The 17,482-nt window shown below is 38.5% G+C and overlaps 1 long non-coding RNA gene across 24 annotated transcripts in view; it reads left to right on the top strand.

The window, feature by feature from the left end:
* Window positions 1-17,482, top strand: part of LOC102548260 (uncharacterized) — a 93,390-nt gene that overhangs the window by 55,591 nt on the left and 20,317 nt on the right. For all 24 annotated transcript variants that reach the window (XR_010053230.1, XR_010053232.1, XR_010053225.1 and 21 more), the window contains 2 exons: window positions 503-605; window positions 5,882-6,086. This is a non-coding gene — a long non-coding RNA (uncharacterized LOC102548260). The remainder of the gene's footprint in view (window positions 1-502; window positions 606-5,881; window positions 6,087-17,482) is intronic.

The following is a 17,482-nucleotide window of genomic DNA, read 5'->3' as shown; positions in this document are numbered from 1 at the left end:
GATTTTACCTGAATGTTAGCCCATTACATTTAGAGTATTATTTTTCCCATTCTCTTTTTAAAACAATTACCCTCAAGCAAATCAAGAGAATTAGCTCTTGGCAAAAAAAATAGTCATGGAAGCTTAGCAAATGCTTCTAGAATTATTACAAGCTACGCCATATCCGCTTACAATGGTCTTACTGATTAAACCATTTAGTTTTAGGTAGCTGTGTTAAAACAAAAATACGTGAATATTTGGTTGTGCAAGAAAAACGTGGGGATCATGGGAAAAGGATTGTGTGAATTCCTTATTTTGTTATTGGGTCAAACATGATGAATATAAACTAATACTACATACCTAAAGCACAAGAAAGAAAATAGACCCAGGGTATTTAAAAAAAATAAATCTTCACATGTTTCAAATTCTGTCTTCACTGATAAAAGTGCTTTAAAGATGTCACCTTTTTTCCCCCATGAGGAATTATATAATCATTTGTTTTTCTTTCCTTTGCATCTGACAGGAGTTAACTAACACTGTAAAAAAAACCTAACTAAAAATCGTGCCTTTACTGCACATTTGCACAGAATCTCAGGACTGAAAGTGTCGAAGTTCTGCTCGACAAGGTAAGTGATAAAGGAGAAAAGGCTATTCTTCGGTCGTGCAGGAGTTTGTACTTTAATATTCCTGTGTTTGTTAGCAAGCATGTCATTTTTATTCCCTGCACTGTCCACAGTAGGATAGTTTTGCTATCCGCGGCCACCAGCAGGGATATCTGTCATCATGAAAGAGCTTGGTGGGAATGTCAAATGTCGAATTCCATCCAAAACCACTGAATCAAAATTTATACCATACCAAAAGTCACAGAGTTTCCCGCAATTTAAATTTGAGAGAAACAGGCAAATGGGAGATGCACCAGCAGTGGCTGTGTGAACTGCGTTTGTTTCTTAGATGAAATTTTCATTCACTACAAGGGCACGGGCTTTCTACTGCTGTTTAAAATGAATTGGAATGACAGTGACAGTGCCACCTGTTGATAAGACTACCCATTAGTTACCAAGTACATTCGGGTGCTGGCCGTATCATCTATGATATCTAATCATTCATTGCCTTTGAACTAATGCAGTTTGGCAATTGCCTTTCTTCTGTAAGTTCTGTGGACAGTTTACAATGTGGCAGTCAAGCAATGGGCTACCCTAGGCCATAGCTGCTTAGCAACGCTGGCGCCAGCTATGCCCTAGGCAGTGTAATTGGTGGTTGCACCTTCAGAAATTAAGAAACATCTTTTTTTGAATGGAGAAAAAATGTGACTCTTTATGTGTTCTTAGGAGAGTACCGGCGACCTTGAGATGATATGTGTAATGAGCATACATTGTCGGATTTGCATATTTGGGAAGCCATGGGATACCTTAGGTTTTAGGCACATGGCAAGCGTTGACATCATCATCAGTTCGCACCTTTTCGTGTGTTACATGGCTTCTTTTGCTGCGTTAGAAACCCTAAGCTCTATATTCTTCTGGAATGTAGACATCTTGATGTTTCTCTCTCTCTGACAACAAGCATTTGTATGTTTGTACATGAGAAGCGAGCCCCTTGCTTGATAGGACTCTAAAATTGGGTAGAATGTGGGAATAAATCTTGAGTCTCACTCTGAATTAAATCTTGTCTTGGAAAGAGGAGATGCCAAAGACATGCCAACATTTTGAAATTCAGTACATGTAGAAAACCTACTCAAAAAACAGCAACAACTGAAAAACCCAACCAATGGTATTGAAAGTAGTGTTGAAATGAGGAGTGGAAGCAAGAGGTAGTAAAGCGTGGTTAGGACACAAGTGGACATAGAAGGCTCTATGTCCTCCCTGCTATTACTTAGCCCCACGAAAGTTGTGATGACCATTTAGAGCTGTGTGAAAATGGAAATTTCTAGAACTATTTGTACATATTTGTACAAATATAAACTATTCATTCAAACAAGTACACTTGCTTTACACTTTCTTTACCAAGTATTCGTTACATATGTTACTATTTTTAAAACTGCATATATGTGTGTATACAACTATGATATTGTAAAGTATGCACATTTATGTTTCTACATATCTATACCTAGATATCTATCATTATACCTATATCTGTCCATATCAAAAATTGTTCAGCTGCAAAGTATAGTCTATGGAAAGTAATTCTATTCCAAGACCTTTCCCTATCCAGGCATCCATCGTGAGCAATTCCTGGGATAAGTTTTACAGGTATTACAATATTCTTATTATACAGTAGAATTATACACAACACCTATGGCTTTGTGCCATTCTTTGTTTTAAAATGCATCATAAAAACAACTCAATCTCAGAACTTCTTCATTTATTTTAGTGACCTCATGGCATCATTCTGGTACACCGTTTCGCTTACAAATAGTGCTACCTCTGGGCTCTTTCCCATGCATCCTCAATCATACATGACCATATGTAGATATATAAAATGTATTATATACCATATAATGAAATACCGTATATGCCATATGTTTTGCTGTGCGCGTATGTGTGTGTATTTGTACTCCCAGGGTTTCACATTCAAAGTCCTTATTTGTTTAGACTGAAATGAGTTGAACAACAGCAAATTACTAACCAATTAGCCTAGAAGGCAGAGCAATAATAATTGGCAACATCATTTACTATGCGGTACTTGTAATTACTCCTTTAATTCTTATTCCTTATTGAGGTAGATATTATCACTTCTCTTATTGTTGCTATTCATCAATGGAGAAAGGCAGGCTTTGAGTCCACTCACAAAGCCTAACCATGAAGCCTTTGCTGTTTTTTGCAAAACCTGTGTTGATTCCCAGTGATTGTGTTGCTGTTGTGCTAGGACTAGGGCATTTATTGGACACCTACTGTATGATAAGCAGTTGGCCTGTATTATGGACAGCCTTTGTGGTGTATTACCATATGTTCTTGTTGTCTATAGTCTTAATGAGGTCTAATAACTTTCTCAAAGTCTCGGATGTAATAAATTAAGACCTAAGAATGGAAAGGAGGTGGGACATCAGCCTTCCAGATGAAGACAAGGAGAGGAGGAAATTAATTTATATGCTTAATATTCTGGAAAGCTGAACTTACATATGCATAATACATGTATATATTATATATGTATATAATATATACATATATCTTATGTATGTATAAATACGTGGACCTATTATACATATATGATATTATTGATGTGTATGATGTAATTAAATATACTCAAGCCATCAGAGAGCTAGATAGGAAAAGCTGTCTCAAGAGCCATTATTCTGGTACACCTTTTCTCTTTCAAATAGTGCTACATCTGGGCTCTTTTAGGGCACACCTGCACCAGCATCTGCAGCACAGTCAGGCTTAGTGGCTTGTGTAGCCCCCAAGAGGAGCTGTCTCATCCTAGGAGAGTGACTCATCATTACTGACTGTTTCCACCTCTAAAAACATCCCACATGCATGTGTTGTGTTTATCTAACAACAGTTCGTCATGAGGAGAGGCGCTAGATGGCACCGCTCTGAGTCAGTCTTTGTGGCATGAAGAGCAGAAATTGGCAAGTGTCAAACTAGCCAACGTGATTGCCCAGCAAAGAGGAATATGCGGCTTCGCCAAACGCTGTACGCTCTCCATGTATTGTCCATGGTGTGCTAGCCATGGTTCTGGAAATTCTTATCCACATGGATAAAGGCAGCTTTGTAGCCCTTTAAATGGGACCTGTGTTTTCATTTGTGGCTGAAATTTTGTGTATTTGGAGGCTATCATTAGTGTTTTCACTGTTGAATTTTTCCATTTTGCAAGTTCTACAATCTTGGTCATAGCCACATATGGTGTATTGAGTTGAAAATATCCCTTGTTCTTTGTTGTTTGTTTCAAAATACCTCATTTAACTTGCTTGTGCCCTGTCACAAGCTTCATGTTTCACATCTTCCAGTTCTGTGCCTGTGATGTCAACTATCTATAGATTGAACCATTCAGGGGAAAGGCAGTGAGTGTTATCAGAACTAGAGACATGCAGGTATTTTATATGATACCTCCAGTCTATATTATCTTGAGTGTAATTGAGAATGTAGAGAAGAGTTGCATGAGGTGTATGTGAACACTGACTTGATCGATGTAGCTCTCGAAACCCCCTCCCCCACATGCCACAAATGTTGAGGGAAACTGTGGTCCCTATTAGAAGAGCATTGCTCCTTCTAGGCGTCTCGGTAATCATCATCATCAGAAGTTGTCAGCCCCAAAAGTCAATTTTCTCAGCCTTCCTCATGATCACATCGTGACTACCTATGAGCAAATGCCAAAGTTTGTTTATGATTTTCTTTCTTTGAAGACATGAAATTCATTCCGTTTCCTATAGGTTCTATAGCATATTTTATTCCCTTTGAATTTCCTAAGAGAAAATTCACATCCTCAGTCTGAATCAAGATCTTTTAGACAAATTGTAACTTCTTTAGCTGAAATCATTTCAGGGGAGAATTGTTGAAACAGTTGACTTTTTTTTTTTAAATGCCGTTTTAACTCCCTGTTTTTGGAATTGTCTTTTCATCATTTAAAGTAGACCTTTACATACGTGAGTAATTAATATATGTTCATCAACAAAGGGCCCTAAAGAATGAATCTCTGTATTATTAAGATGATGGACATAGGCTAAGTAGCCACTCTTCATCAACGTACATAACCACTATGTGCTAGGACCTCAAGGAGCTGCCAGAACTATCACAGTGACCCTAATAGGAACAGCACAGTTCCTCACAAAGCATATTGAACGTGATTATCAAATCTTTTCTCCTCGAAACTGAGTCATGACAGACAAACTTCCATCCTCAGACATTTCCAGCATCTTTGTTCTTCTGCTTTTTATGATTCATTTTTTTTTAAGTGCCAGCCTTAAGAGATCAAGGTTGGGTTGGGGATTTAGGTCAGTGGTAGAGCGCTTGCCTAGCAAGCGCAAGGCCCTGGGTTCGGTCCCCAGTTCCAAAAAAAGAAAAAAAAAAAAAAAAGAAAAAAAAAAGAAAAGAAAAAAAAAAGAGATCAAGGTTAAAGTTACATTACTCTCAAGAAGAAACCTGATCACAAAGATGTGAATATATATATCTGAGATCTTTCTAATTCTGGTGGGATTTTGGAGCACCCCCAAATGCTACCCCAAATACATATATCTTACTATTCCCAGTGAATAGCTTTAAGTCATATTAAACTATACATGCCTATTTTCTTAGGTTTTAGGATAAGTAAACCAAATGTGGAGACTTTGAGCCCTGTTGTGCTGATGTCTTCACATGTAAAGAGAATGGGCATCTAGGATTTCATGTCGGAACATAGCTTCCACAGGATTGATCTCAGGCTACCCCATTATAAAGCCGGGTTCCCCAGGTGACACTGCTCTTAGACTCACTCCGAAGGCAGGACGGGGTAGGGAAGGAAAACAGAAGGGCATCTGAAAAGGGAAACACGGATGTATAGTTTTAAATCTATATAAATGTGTTTCATGTTCTTGCCTTAGCTATCGAGGCTGACGTTTGTTCCTCTATTGTAACTTTGCACCTGGATTATTGTCTGAACTCAAAACCCTCGGAACTACATGTCTGAGATGTGACTGTGTTCTTGGTCTCAAATCAATCTTGTCAGCCCTCTGAAAGCAACGCAAGATAATAAGTCGTATTCACCTGATTGCTTTCCTGCGCCGAGACAGCTAGTGACGTGTGTCTCCCTGATAACCAGGAGTTTCAGATCTGAGGCAGGGATAAAGGGAAGCTCCGGAGCTCACGGAATCTAAATTTGACAGTCGATGGCTGAGGAAAGGGTCAGCAGGGATAGATTCTGTGAGAAGGGAACAAAATTTATCTGCCCTGGTTGCAATGATTAGATGTCTCTTTGTCTGGCTTCCTTACAGCGGGTGACTGATTGTCCCTGCCAGCTGGCTAATATCATAATTAGCAAAGTTGCTACCACATCTGCAAAGTTTAATCGAAAAATTTACCAGTGGTATGATGGCATTGTCACCATGATCCCAAGGGAATCGGAGTCGACTTCTGCTTCAGGAGGAACGGCAAGGCTGTATAGCTGAGATGAGAAATTGTAAACTTGCTCAGCCAAAGGTATGTTTTCTTTATACTTCTACATCCAGATTTGTCTTACTAAGATTTTTATGTGGTAGTTTGGTGGCTTCCTTCCTGTTCTGTGATGGAAATGCTTTATTAAAATATCTGGGGTTTTTTTTTTTTAATCACTTATATGACATTCTCTGAAAGCGTTAAGATTTTATTTTTCAGAAATCTGAAGATTTGAAAATATAATTAAGTAGCTTTTGATACCTAGGATGGATTAGAGAACAATATTTTACCTTTAAAAAATCTAGCTTATTTTTCAAAAATAATTTTCAGAATTACTATTCGGTAGCAAATATCAACTGAATGTTTATATTGTGGAACACTGTAGATTTTTTTTTGTTTTGGGGGGCTTTTTTTGTTTGTTTTTGCTTAACCGTATAAAAGCTGTTGTTTTGCCTTCTTTTATTATCAACTTAGTCAGAAGAGAGAGAAAAGGGTAAACGCTGCTATAGACTATGTAAAGCCTATCTTAGTTTGAAGAAGGGATCAAATTGGAGGGTAGTGGGCTTTGTGCTTGACTAAGAACCCACAAACTAAGTACCCTCTCCTACTCTCAGACTATTTCTTGAAACAGTGTACTATCGTCAGTCTGGTCCATGATTGTCCTAACTGTGTTTTCCTTTCCTTGTGATTTCCTTAGTTTGATTGAATATTCAAGCTCTGGGGTGTTTCTCGAATTATAGCCTTCACATATTGTTAATTAATGAGTGTGAATATTGATGAGGAGAGAGCCATGTGCCTGTGTGAATATGTCTGTGCACTTTCTCTGAGTACAAAGGAGGAGGGAAGGGTCTTGAGACCATGCAAAAGGCAAAGTTCACTTATTTATGCTGTGTCACACCACCGCCATAATTATTCTGGTGATGGATATGCAATAGAATTGGGGACGTACATTAGGGCTCTTTTACGTTCCCTCAATCCAGTCCATTTTATTATGACAAAAGACAATAATTTGACTTTTGCCTATTACTGTTGTCTTTTGTCATAATAGCCATTTTAAAGCCCACGACACTTTCTAAAAGATGGATGCAGAGTGTGTGTGTATGAAACATGCGCATTTCAACTTCCTCCTGATTTGATTCATAACCTTAGATGGCATTATGGTCTCAATATATTGATCCGAAACTTTGCTAATTAGATTATACATGATCAAAATAAGAAGTGAATCACCACATGGAATTCTCGGCTTTTGACCTATTTAGGTATGCAGATAATTTTAAGCACAGTTTGTCAAAACCGTGATGTAAGTTAACTTTAACTTTGCTCAAGCCTCCATTAAAGTCTAATAAATCTGATGAGAGAAACAGAAAGCAGAGGTTTTTGATTGTTTTGTTATATCCCGAGCATCAATTGTATAGGATGATGTATCAATAGAGACCCTTTTATTCTTTAACTTGAAGTTCTCCTCCCTAGAATCTGCTCCATAGCAGATAAGACACTCGCCATTTATCTCCAAATACAACAGGTACTGGGTTAATGAATTTAAGTATTCTGCTCCTCTTCAAATACGATTAACATGTACTTCCTCCAAATAAATAGTTTTGGTTCCCAATAAGCTTCATCAACAGAAACAAGCAGATGATTAGCAAAATCAAGTTCCTATCACCACACACTGCTGTTTTAGCCAAAAACATTATTGCATATACTGGAGATGAACAGCAAAGGTGTCTAAGACATAGAAAGGGCTAGGAAAAAAAATCATTCAAGCTGGTAGTGTGGCTTCGCGTTGTTCAAAAAAAATAGATTATCTCTTAAGATATGCAGAAATGAACTTTTCCCAGAGTTCCAAAAGAATTTAATATTTTTAGTTGAATTCAGTAAACAGAAAGAGACATTTGGTGACACATAAGGAATAAAATGTGTTCTTTCCCATGGAAATGGGAATATAATAAATGTCCTGCAGGTGATTGGGCCCATCGCAATTTTTGTGAAGATTAAAGTTTGACTGACCTTTGTTAGGGTGATTAACCTTTCTGAAATTAAAAACTCCATCTGAATTAGTCTGTCTAATTTAAATGCAAACATCAAGCAGGCCCCGAGTCGTTAAAGTAATAATAACAATAAAACCCTTGTATTTTAATTTTCTTGTTTGCATATCTTGATGATGTGCTGCCTGGGAAAGATCAGAGCCCTGGCAGGAACACTGCTCAAGCAGAAACATCTAGAAATAAATGCATACCTAATGGTGAACCGTGAAGGGTAAGTTCCAAATACTATCTCTTTGCTAAAACCTAAAAGACTCCACCACACCCAAGGCATGGAGCAAGGAGCCCGGCTCTATTCAAGTGAAAATAAGTGCTTTCCATAGAGAAGCAACATTCTGAATGGCAGCACGATCTTTGCCCTAACCCCAAGGCAGCAATGAACTCTGCACGCTATACCAGGGTTAAGTTTATGAGGAGATTCCTCAAAGCAGAGGCCTCCTCCCACAGCTTCTCCTTATTGAGCAGTCCTGAAAGTTAGACTCTCATTCCCAGGATCTCCTACAGTCTATGGCTCTACAGTCAGTATTTTTAGTGAGCTCGAAAACATTATAGGAAAGGCAAACTACTTCTCTTTGGAATTTTTACTTTGCGAAAAGTTTGCATGTTCACGATGCTTCAAAAAAAAATGACTTCACTTCTCCGGACCATATTAATTTTCTTATTACTAAGTCAGTCAGTGCGTCTTTTCAGCATCGGGTCCTTCCCCACAGTGAATGTGTCCTCTTTTTATGTGTCTGTGAACTATTAAAATGGTAATAAAGCGCCCCTTCGTATGGTAGGCAATTCATTTCTCTCTCTTTTCATCAAAGAATCCACTCTGACTATGTGAAGGTAGAAAAGTCCAAGGCATTGTGGTGTAAAATTAAGAAGCCTGAGGTACTCTCATTTATTTTTGCACAAGCCTTTCGTGTGTGCTCTTAACGGGCTTCTTAGAGATAGGCTTCTATAGTGGGCCTGTGAAAAAAAGTCACAGAAGAAATACTTGTCACAGAGAAACTGAGACAAATCAACTGGCAGAACGACTCTAGCCTCCAGAGACTTAGAATACCTCAAAGCATAGATTAACAATCTATTTAACTAGAATCTGTTTGCTATAAGGATAATTTCCTCTTCTTATTCCTGGGACAAAGAGTCACCATAAATTATAGACAAATGTATTCTTCCGATGAGATGGAGTCTCTCAGCTTTAGCTTTGGCACACAGAATTGTCAAACTACGAAATTCATTCTCTCTGTGTTAATACTTGTCTACTTATTAAAATGATGCTTACAAATAACTGATATATAAAATCCTCCAATACACCATATTCACTTTTCAGACATAATTATGGAATTTGTCTAATGTAGATAATCTCCTTTGAGTTCTCACAAGAATGAACGAATGCAGTTTTTTAGAGGACATTGCTGCAAGTGTAACGTCTGGGAGCGTAGAGTGCTAAGACGCTAATGTGCGGACACCATCATGACCTATACTGTCACTAAAATCCAGGGGACTTTCCTCATGGAAGAGAATCAGAGCTGGGAGGGTGAAATGCACACTTCTTGGTGTAGAAAAATTAATTGCTATAAAAGGAAATGGAAGGAAAAAAAAATAAGGTTCTATGCTGTTACATCTAATCATCTAGTTTGCTTCACTGTGATTTGAAAGTGGGGTGTGTGTGTGTGTGTGTGTGTGTGTGTGTGTGCCCACGTGTGTGTGTTTTCTGGCAGTCAGTTCCCTTCCTAATCTAACTTTCTCTGACATTTTCCCTTGTGCTTGCAAAATAACACCATTTGCTATTAATAAGTCAAGATTAATCCGTGTGTGATCTTTCTATGGACTGCATATTTTGAGTAAGATTCCTTCTGTTTAAAAACCTCAGACTTAAAAAAGCAACCACTGGTGGCATTTAATTTATTGCCTATTGTCCCTTGCTGTGTATTGTGTCAGCAACTTAAATTCACAGAAGTCAAAAGTATGCCTCCCGTGAGTAGTTTTATTTCACTGAACAAAAGAACAAAGTTGTGGATGTGAAGGTTTTCAGTATTTTCATACTGAAAAGGCAGTCACCTACAACTATTTTCAAGATGTGACTCTGTTCCATAGACATTAGAGTAAAAGTATTGGCTAATAGTAATTAAATGGACTATTTCTTATAATCTGTTTGATATAATCTAAAATAAGAGAATACTTAAGAAATGATAAATACCCCAGCATTAACTTCCCAGACTAATGAGAACTATTAATTCCTTAGTTAACTCTTAATTCACATGATTGTTGACCTGCTATAGTCAGATGGCTGTACCCTGTTTGACATAGTCTGTACCATTTGTACTAAAATTATGACACCACTTAGTTTATCTTCAAAGGCTGAGATGATGGCTCTGGTGGTACAGAGATTGCTCAACAAGCCCGACAGCCTATGTTCCAATCTCTTTAAACCACTGAAATGACTGACACAGTAGCACAAATATCTCTGAATACCAGAGAACCCCCACCTGGAGGAAGGAAGAAGAGATAAGATGTGTCTGGGTTAGACTGGGGTCTGCAAAAGTGGACCTGAGACACTGTCACAAGCAAAGAGAATGACTTCATCTGCCCCCCAAAGCTATTCTCTGACCTCCAAACTTAGAGCTGACACCCTCACACTGACACCCCCCCACACACACAGCTTAAGCACATACAACACACACACAATATAGACACATACAAATGAAAAGCTATTTTAAGATGTTTATACTTCTCTTTCATGTAAAGCTTCTAAGTAACTTTGTTTACCTAAGAAGTGTCTTGGCCAAATGTTCTTTACACCTTGTGGTGACTGCACTCTGACAATCTGTTGATAAATGTGCCTATCTATTTGACAGCTCCCATAACTGAAATTATGTCCCAAAGACAGCATCTGCCAGGTTTCTCTGTTGTAGCAAATGGTCCGGTTGTTTACGATAAATTTATCTAAAAAGGCTACATGGTAAGAACGTCATTCTGAGACACATTAAAAATAAAGGGTAAAAATTGTACTGGAATCCTATAGCATGGAGAAGGGGCAGCATGCTGCTTCACAAGAGAACTTTTGCTATCATTTCCTGATTTATTATCAGGGGGAAAGAAAAAGAATTATCCTGAGTTAGACAAAAAGGAAATCTCCAGAAGATTAGCCCAGGAGATTCTGGGACTTGGGAATATACAAGTACAACTGTCCTTAGTGACCTTTCCACCTTTGAGAGTTGATTCTCTTGGTTTAAAAACTGTCTGAAGTTAGCCCAAAGGAGTGCGAACACTCAAAGTCCACCTTTATACTCGCATACCCTCTCAGCATTTTAGGAAGTGCCTAAGAGACTGAAGCCCTGCTTCATTAGAAAGGGCAGGTGTGCAGGAAACACACCACAGTTTCAGGAAGAAAAGACATTGAGAGAATGGTGGGAGAGATAGACGGATGAGCCGTTGGTTGGTATATCAGATATCTTTTATAAAGTAAGTCCCCCCTAAGCTGCTTAATACTTACCACAAAGTCAACCAGTTTCTCTGAACTGTGCTTTCAGAATTATCATTTTGGCTTGTCTTTAAAGAGACAAAAACCAAAGTGGAACAGTTCAATGTATTCATTTTGAAAACCAATACAAAACCCAACTAAAGGGCGTTGTGTAGAAATAGGAGCGTGAAGTAATATTGGCGTGCAGATAGGGGTGGGAGATGCCATCCTGACTCAAGCTGTAAAAGGAGAGGAGTCCTGGTAGAGGGGGTTTCAGTGTATGGGGAGATGAGTCACCAAGAGTCCAGCCTGGAGATGGGAGGCGAGATGGCTCACCAAGTGTGAGCTGAGTCTCCCGCCCCACAAGTTGTAGGAATCCTTGAGGATTCATTAATCATTTGCATCTTGCTTGATGGTGATTGCACTCTTAGGCAGATATGAATCAGCTTCACTATATGGAAACATTGAGGAAAACATTTATGAAAAATATGATCCAATTTCCGAAAATACAGGCCAATTAAAGAGTGAGATTTAATTTCGGATTTCTACTCTGTCTACGTGATGTATGTATTAGCGACGATTTCTCTCCCCTCATCCTTCATCTTCATAAACAAAATGAGATTTTTTTTCTTTTTACTTATTGACATATTACTGAAGAATCTAGCTTTTCCCCCAAAATTACACATTTTTTGCATAAATGTGCCTAATTACCTGAATTCAGTTTTGATTAGCAGTGTTAATTGATGCAGCTGTGGACGGGATCTGTTTACCTAAATTACCATGTGCAAACAGCAATATGTCTGGAAGTGAATATGGTAACGTGAAAATACTAATTAGCTAAGACAGATTGTTATTCAAGTCACATTGTGGAGCTTTCTAATGAAAGCCTCGGCTATGTCAGGGTTTTATGATATTCAGACAGAAATGTCTATATTACATATGATTGCTAAATTTAATTCATAAGAGCAGATGGGATGTCAGCCAGGCTTTTTCTGCATTATCCTTTTATTAATGTGAATATTTTACTCCACTGGCAATATATTCATATGGTTTTGTGGGAGATCCGTTGTATGCTTTGACAGCATGCCAACCTTGCACACAGAGCCTTATCTATTTCTTGACCAAGGTAGTCACAGATTATATCCATCCAAAGAGGAAGGTAAATACAGCATCTTGCAAGCTTAATCACACCATTTGTTTCGTTTAGACTTATGCCAGAGAGGCTGGTTAGAAAGACAGCTTACGCCATTTTATTTTTGTCTTTTATCTTGGCATCCCAAATAAATAGTAAGGATTCAATCCTAAGATTCTTCGATGTCCCCTGGGCTAAAAGGCGAGTGTTCCTTGTTTGTACATGGTCCCCATCTCCATTCCTTTTAAAGGGACTAAGAGACAATGGTTCTTTTCCAGTGTCTGACTCAAAATGTTATACTCTTTTTGTGTCTGCCTTTGTTTCTCATTACCCTTGTTTACCCTTGTCCTAAAACATGACCTGCTTTGCTTAACGTTTCTCTCCAAAGAAAACATTCATATTTTACCATCTCCTCTATTTCTCTGCTCTCATTAATGGCAGTGTGCCTCGCAGGTATCTAAAGATTATTGTACCAACCCTACATGTCACAGTGAAGAAATAATGGACCATCTTTCCTCTCCCAAAAGGCTACAGGACTGTGTCTAATATGTGATGTCTCTTCCTCCCAAAGGCTGGGGAGATAAGGCCTCTTGACTCTACCGGAAGGGCTTAAGATCCTCTGTTAGATATTTTAAGATGCCGTGAGCAAAATGGGGATAATTTTCATGATGCAAATTTGAACATAATTATAGTTTGGCATATTTAATTTAGGTTTAAGTGAGAATTATAATTACCAAAAATTTAATTATTCCAATTATGCAAATTTCTATCCCCAAAGTTTTGTGTAATTTGGGTTCTCTTAAGATAGACTGAGACATAACAAAATTACAATGGAGTTTAATAGGAAGAATGAGAAATATGAAACGATGAATCTGTTCTAACTACAGCTTTGCTATCAAACTGCAAAGGTGTGCAGACTAGAGATGGTTTATAGGTTTACATAAAAAGCATGCTGGGTATGGGGAAGATGTTGTGTATTGAACGTTCCATATTCTGTATCACTACCAATGCCAGCATGCAATTCCCCCTTGGCTCTTTACTATCGAATTAATACAGACAATCTCAGTCAATTTTGGAATGAAGTTCATATGTCATTCATATGTCATAATGATGACCTGTATTACCATATCTTACTTTGCTTTTGATTGTTGTGCAACTATCATTTTTCCAGAGGTGCCTTGTATAAATTATTATATTTGAGGTTTAAAACAAAACACAAAACAATGCTATCAAAAGTAACAGCAAAAAAAAAAAAAAAAAAAAAAAAAAAAAAAAAAAAAAACTTGGAAAAGTTCTATTTCCCAATGGCTGAAAGCAACTTGCTGGATGTTGTAGTGTTGTATGAATTCTTTGAGAAAGAGTTTAGCACTAAAAATTCAAAAGGTGTGTGTGTGTGTGTGTGTGTGTGTGTGTGTGTCCCCCTCAAAAACACACTATATAACCAAAGAATTTTGATGCTGTGTCTGACCAATTTTCTGGGTGGGACATTTTTTCTTCTGCTAAAGAAACTGATGGACTTGAAACCCAAGACTATGTACAAGATGCAACCCTTAAAAAGCAGCACCCCTGAATTCACAGCTCCCTGCTCTCCACGGAGCAATGTCTAGGCCACTCCTCAATGCCCATGGGATTCTCTGATATTTCAGCAAAAACTGTGTTTGTTTGTTTGTTTGTTTTCTGTTTCTGTTTCCGTGTGTAGGCATGAGCGTCTTTTGGTTTGACTCTGTCGGCACACGTGAGTGTTTCTGCAGGGACACTTTGACAAGGGAGAGGGGTCAGGGGTGCCAAATGAGAGATGGGGCTGTGGTGTCTTATCAGACATTCCAGTAAATTGTCTTGGGGCAAATCACTTAACCTTGGGTGTGAAAATTAGTTAATTTTAAGAATAAATACATCTATCTTTCTGACTTATTAAGGATTTATCACATGTGCCCCAGGTTCAACTGATCTCCAAATGAGGTGTATGAATCTTTTCTTTGAACTCTAATTGGTGTGTGTGGGAGGCAGGACTGACTGGTTAAAAGGTGAAGGACTTAATCCTTTGAAGACATTTTGATTTCATTTTAATACTTTTAAGTATTGCTAATGCATTCTGAGATTAATTTGACTCTTACTGCTTCACTTACTCTGGTTTCCTTCCCAAAGGGTAGATTGAAGGCACCCTGAGGGAAATCGGCTGCCTCAGTAAGTCTGTCTCACACCTTGCACACAGCTTTAGTCTGAAGAGGCAAGATGCACACAGTAGGTGCTCTAGGTGCCCTTGGAGTGACTAGTGGCTGCTAGATTAAGAACTATGACCACTAATCCTATTTGTAACCCTGAATAACCATATTACAAGATCGGCATCCCTAACAGAGGGAGTCAAACCTTCTGAGGACATTGAAAACCTCCTAAAGCCCCTGATTCTTTGAGGAAGCTGGCAAGTCTTCATTCGTGTGTGTTCTGGTCAAAGGAACACTCGCTCATGTTTCTCAGCAGATCTGACTAGTGTAAACTGGTTCTCAGAGGATAAGTGTGGCATTTGCCGCCTTGGGTTACTGCACAGTTAAAGTGGGTTTGGCCTGGTGAGCAAAAAGCGCTGGGAACGGGTGACTTCATTTAAGGTTGCTAAAAGTATAACTTTGGGGTGTGTTTTTTAAAACTCCTCTGGGTCCTAATTTACAAAACCCTTTGTTATGTTTGTAGGATGTATGCTTTAACCAATACCTGGTATCATGAAGAAAGTGTCAACTGTAACTACTATGTTACACAGTAATTTTGTACTAGAAACCAACACATATGAGGCTGGGGGAAAGTTCCAGTCAGAAAATCTTTGTAACAGAATCATGAGGATCTGACTTTGGATCCCTAACACACAAACAAGCCACACATAGTGGCACAAGTCAATAATCCCAGTCTAGGAGACATGGAGACAGGCAGGTCCCGGGAGCTCATAGGTTCGTGGGTCTAGTCAAACTGAACCCCAGGTTCAGAGAAGGACTTTGTCTTAAATAACAAGGAGGAAAGTAACTGAGGAAGACACCCAATGTCATCCTCTGGCCTCTTACATGTTTGCACGTGTGTACACACGCGCACACACAGACACACACATACACATAGAGAGGGAAGGTAAGAGAGAGGGAGACCAACAAAAGCAGGTCATTAACTTACTTAAATTGCTATGTATGTGTATATACATATACATATACATATATATGTCTTCATGTATATATATATATATACATATATGTCTTCTGTCTTGAAGTCTATGTATGTTTGTAAATCCAGATAGTTTCATAGTTTCTTAGTTCCTGTGTCTCTATTAGTTTTTAACTTAACATTTGTAGCTCAAAAACCATTTTGTACCTCTAGTCTTATGTGATTTCATAGCAATAGAGGAGGACAAACATTACCTTATCCCTTATGAATGGAGCATAGCAACTTACCTCAGGTCTCTTACTGCACAGGGAGAGAGAGACATATAGTAGTAGTACAGTATAGCTGACATCTTTTTCTAGATAGGTAACAGTCCACGGTGCCATCTATCTGTGGGATATTCTCTGTAATTAGCATTACAGCTGCATTCAGAGGCAACAAATATGGATATTGAGGAATCCACAATATTAACCAGGCTTTGCCAAGCAGAGAATTTAGGTTCTCCTCCTCAATACACATTCTTTAATATGTCCTTATATTATCTACAGTAGATAAATATGTATGATCTGTATTCTACTGAGGGACTGAGTGAAAAATGGGTGTGTCAGAGTTGGAAAAGCTGAGACTAGCTAGGAGCTGAGGTCTCGCTGAAGGTTGAACAAATGTCCAACAGTCTAAACATGGGGAAATGTCTAAGAATTTCTTAAGAGAGTAGCACATAGATAGGTGTAGTAGCCTTGCCATTGGTTCCAGCACTCTGGGAATAGAGACAGGAAAATAAGGGTTCATTGCAAGACTTGGGACATAATAGATGTGGATGCACGAACACCTTTTATCTGTGAAATATTTTAAAAGGTATGGTAAACCTAAAGAGGAGAGGGCACTATGCCTTTAAGGATTCTGAACCACCAATCACTAAGCTATATCATGATTATACACTGATTCTTCAGATGGACAGTGGTTAAAGTTGTCAATCCAGCTTCTTTATTAAAAGGGTATTAGGAAATACTCATTCCTATCTCTATTTAACAAATATTTTCCCCCTTGCAGTGGGTATCAGAATATACACACGAGCTTAGAAGGTGGATGGCCTGAGTTCTTACCCTTGCTGCTGTCCTAACTATGGGCCCAGTAAATTATATGAATCTTCAGCTCTCTTGTCTGTGAATTTGGGTTGACTATGATAAGACTGACATGAGCGTTAAGAATGTGAGTAAGGAGCAGGGATGGACAAATAGGAGAATTGAAGTAGTCACATACCGGCACAAGCAGTGTATCATAGTATAGACCCTAAATAAGTACCTTTGAAAACAACCGGTATTCCATGGGGTTGCTAGACTGGAGAGCTAGGAAGGTCAAACAATAGCAGCAGTCCTTCCTGTTCATTGTGGTGTCTAGAGCAAGCTATTCTTTTGTTCAGTATGCTTAGCCTGGTGAACATTTCCCTAGTAGCCACTGTTAATTCAGGGACCTATGACATCTGTGCAATTTAAATAGGACCAGAGCTCAAACCCAAAACACATAGGGCATGATTTTTTCCATTCCACATGGTTGAATAGGACCCTATCTATGGGGCTAATTGACTCTGGGTCGCAGCCCTCGTTGAGAGGATACACAGTAAAGTTGGGATCTGTTTGGACTCACTCGGTGTTCTTACGTCCAGAAAAACCTAAATTAGATT

Source organism: Rattus norvegicus, chromosome 7 (assembly GCF_036323735.1).
Source record: "Rattus norvegicus strain BN/NHsdMcwi chromosome 7, GRCr8, whole genome shotgun sequence".
Classification (NCBI taxonomy): domain Eukaryota; kingdom Metazoa; phylum Chordata; class Mammalia; order Rodentia; family Muridae; genus Rattus; species Rattus norvegicus.
The sequence above is the reverse complement of the archived record's forward strand: the minus strand, read 5'-3'. Positions and strand labels throughout refer to the sequence as shown.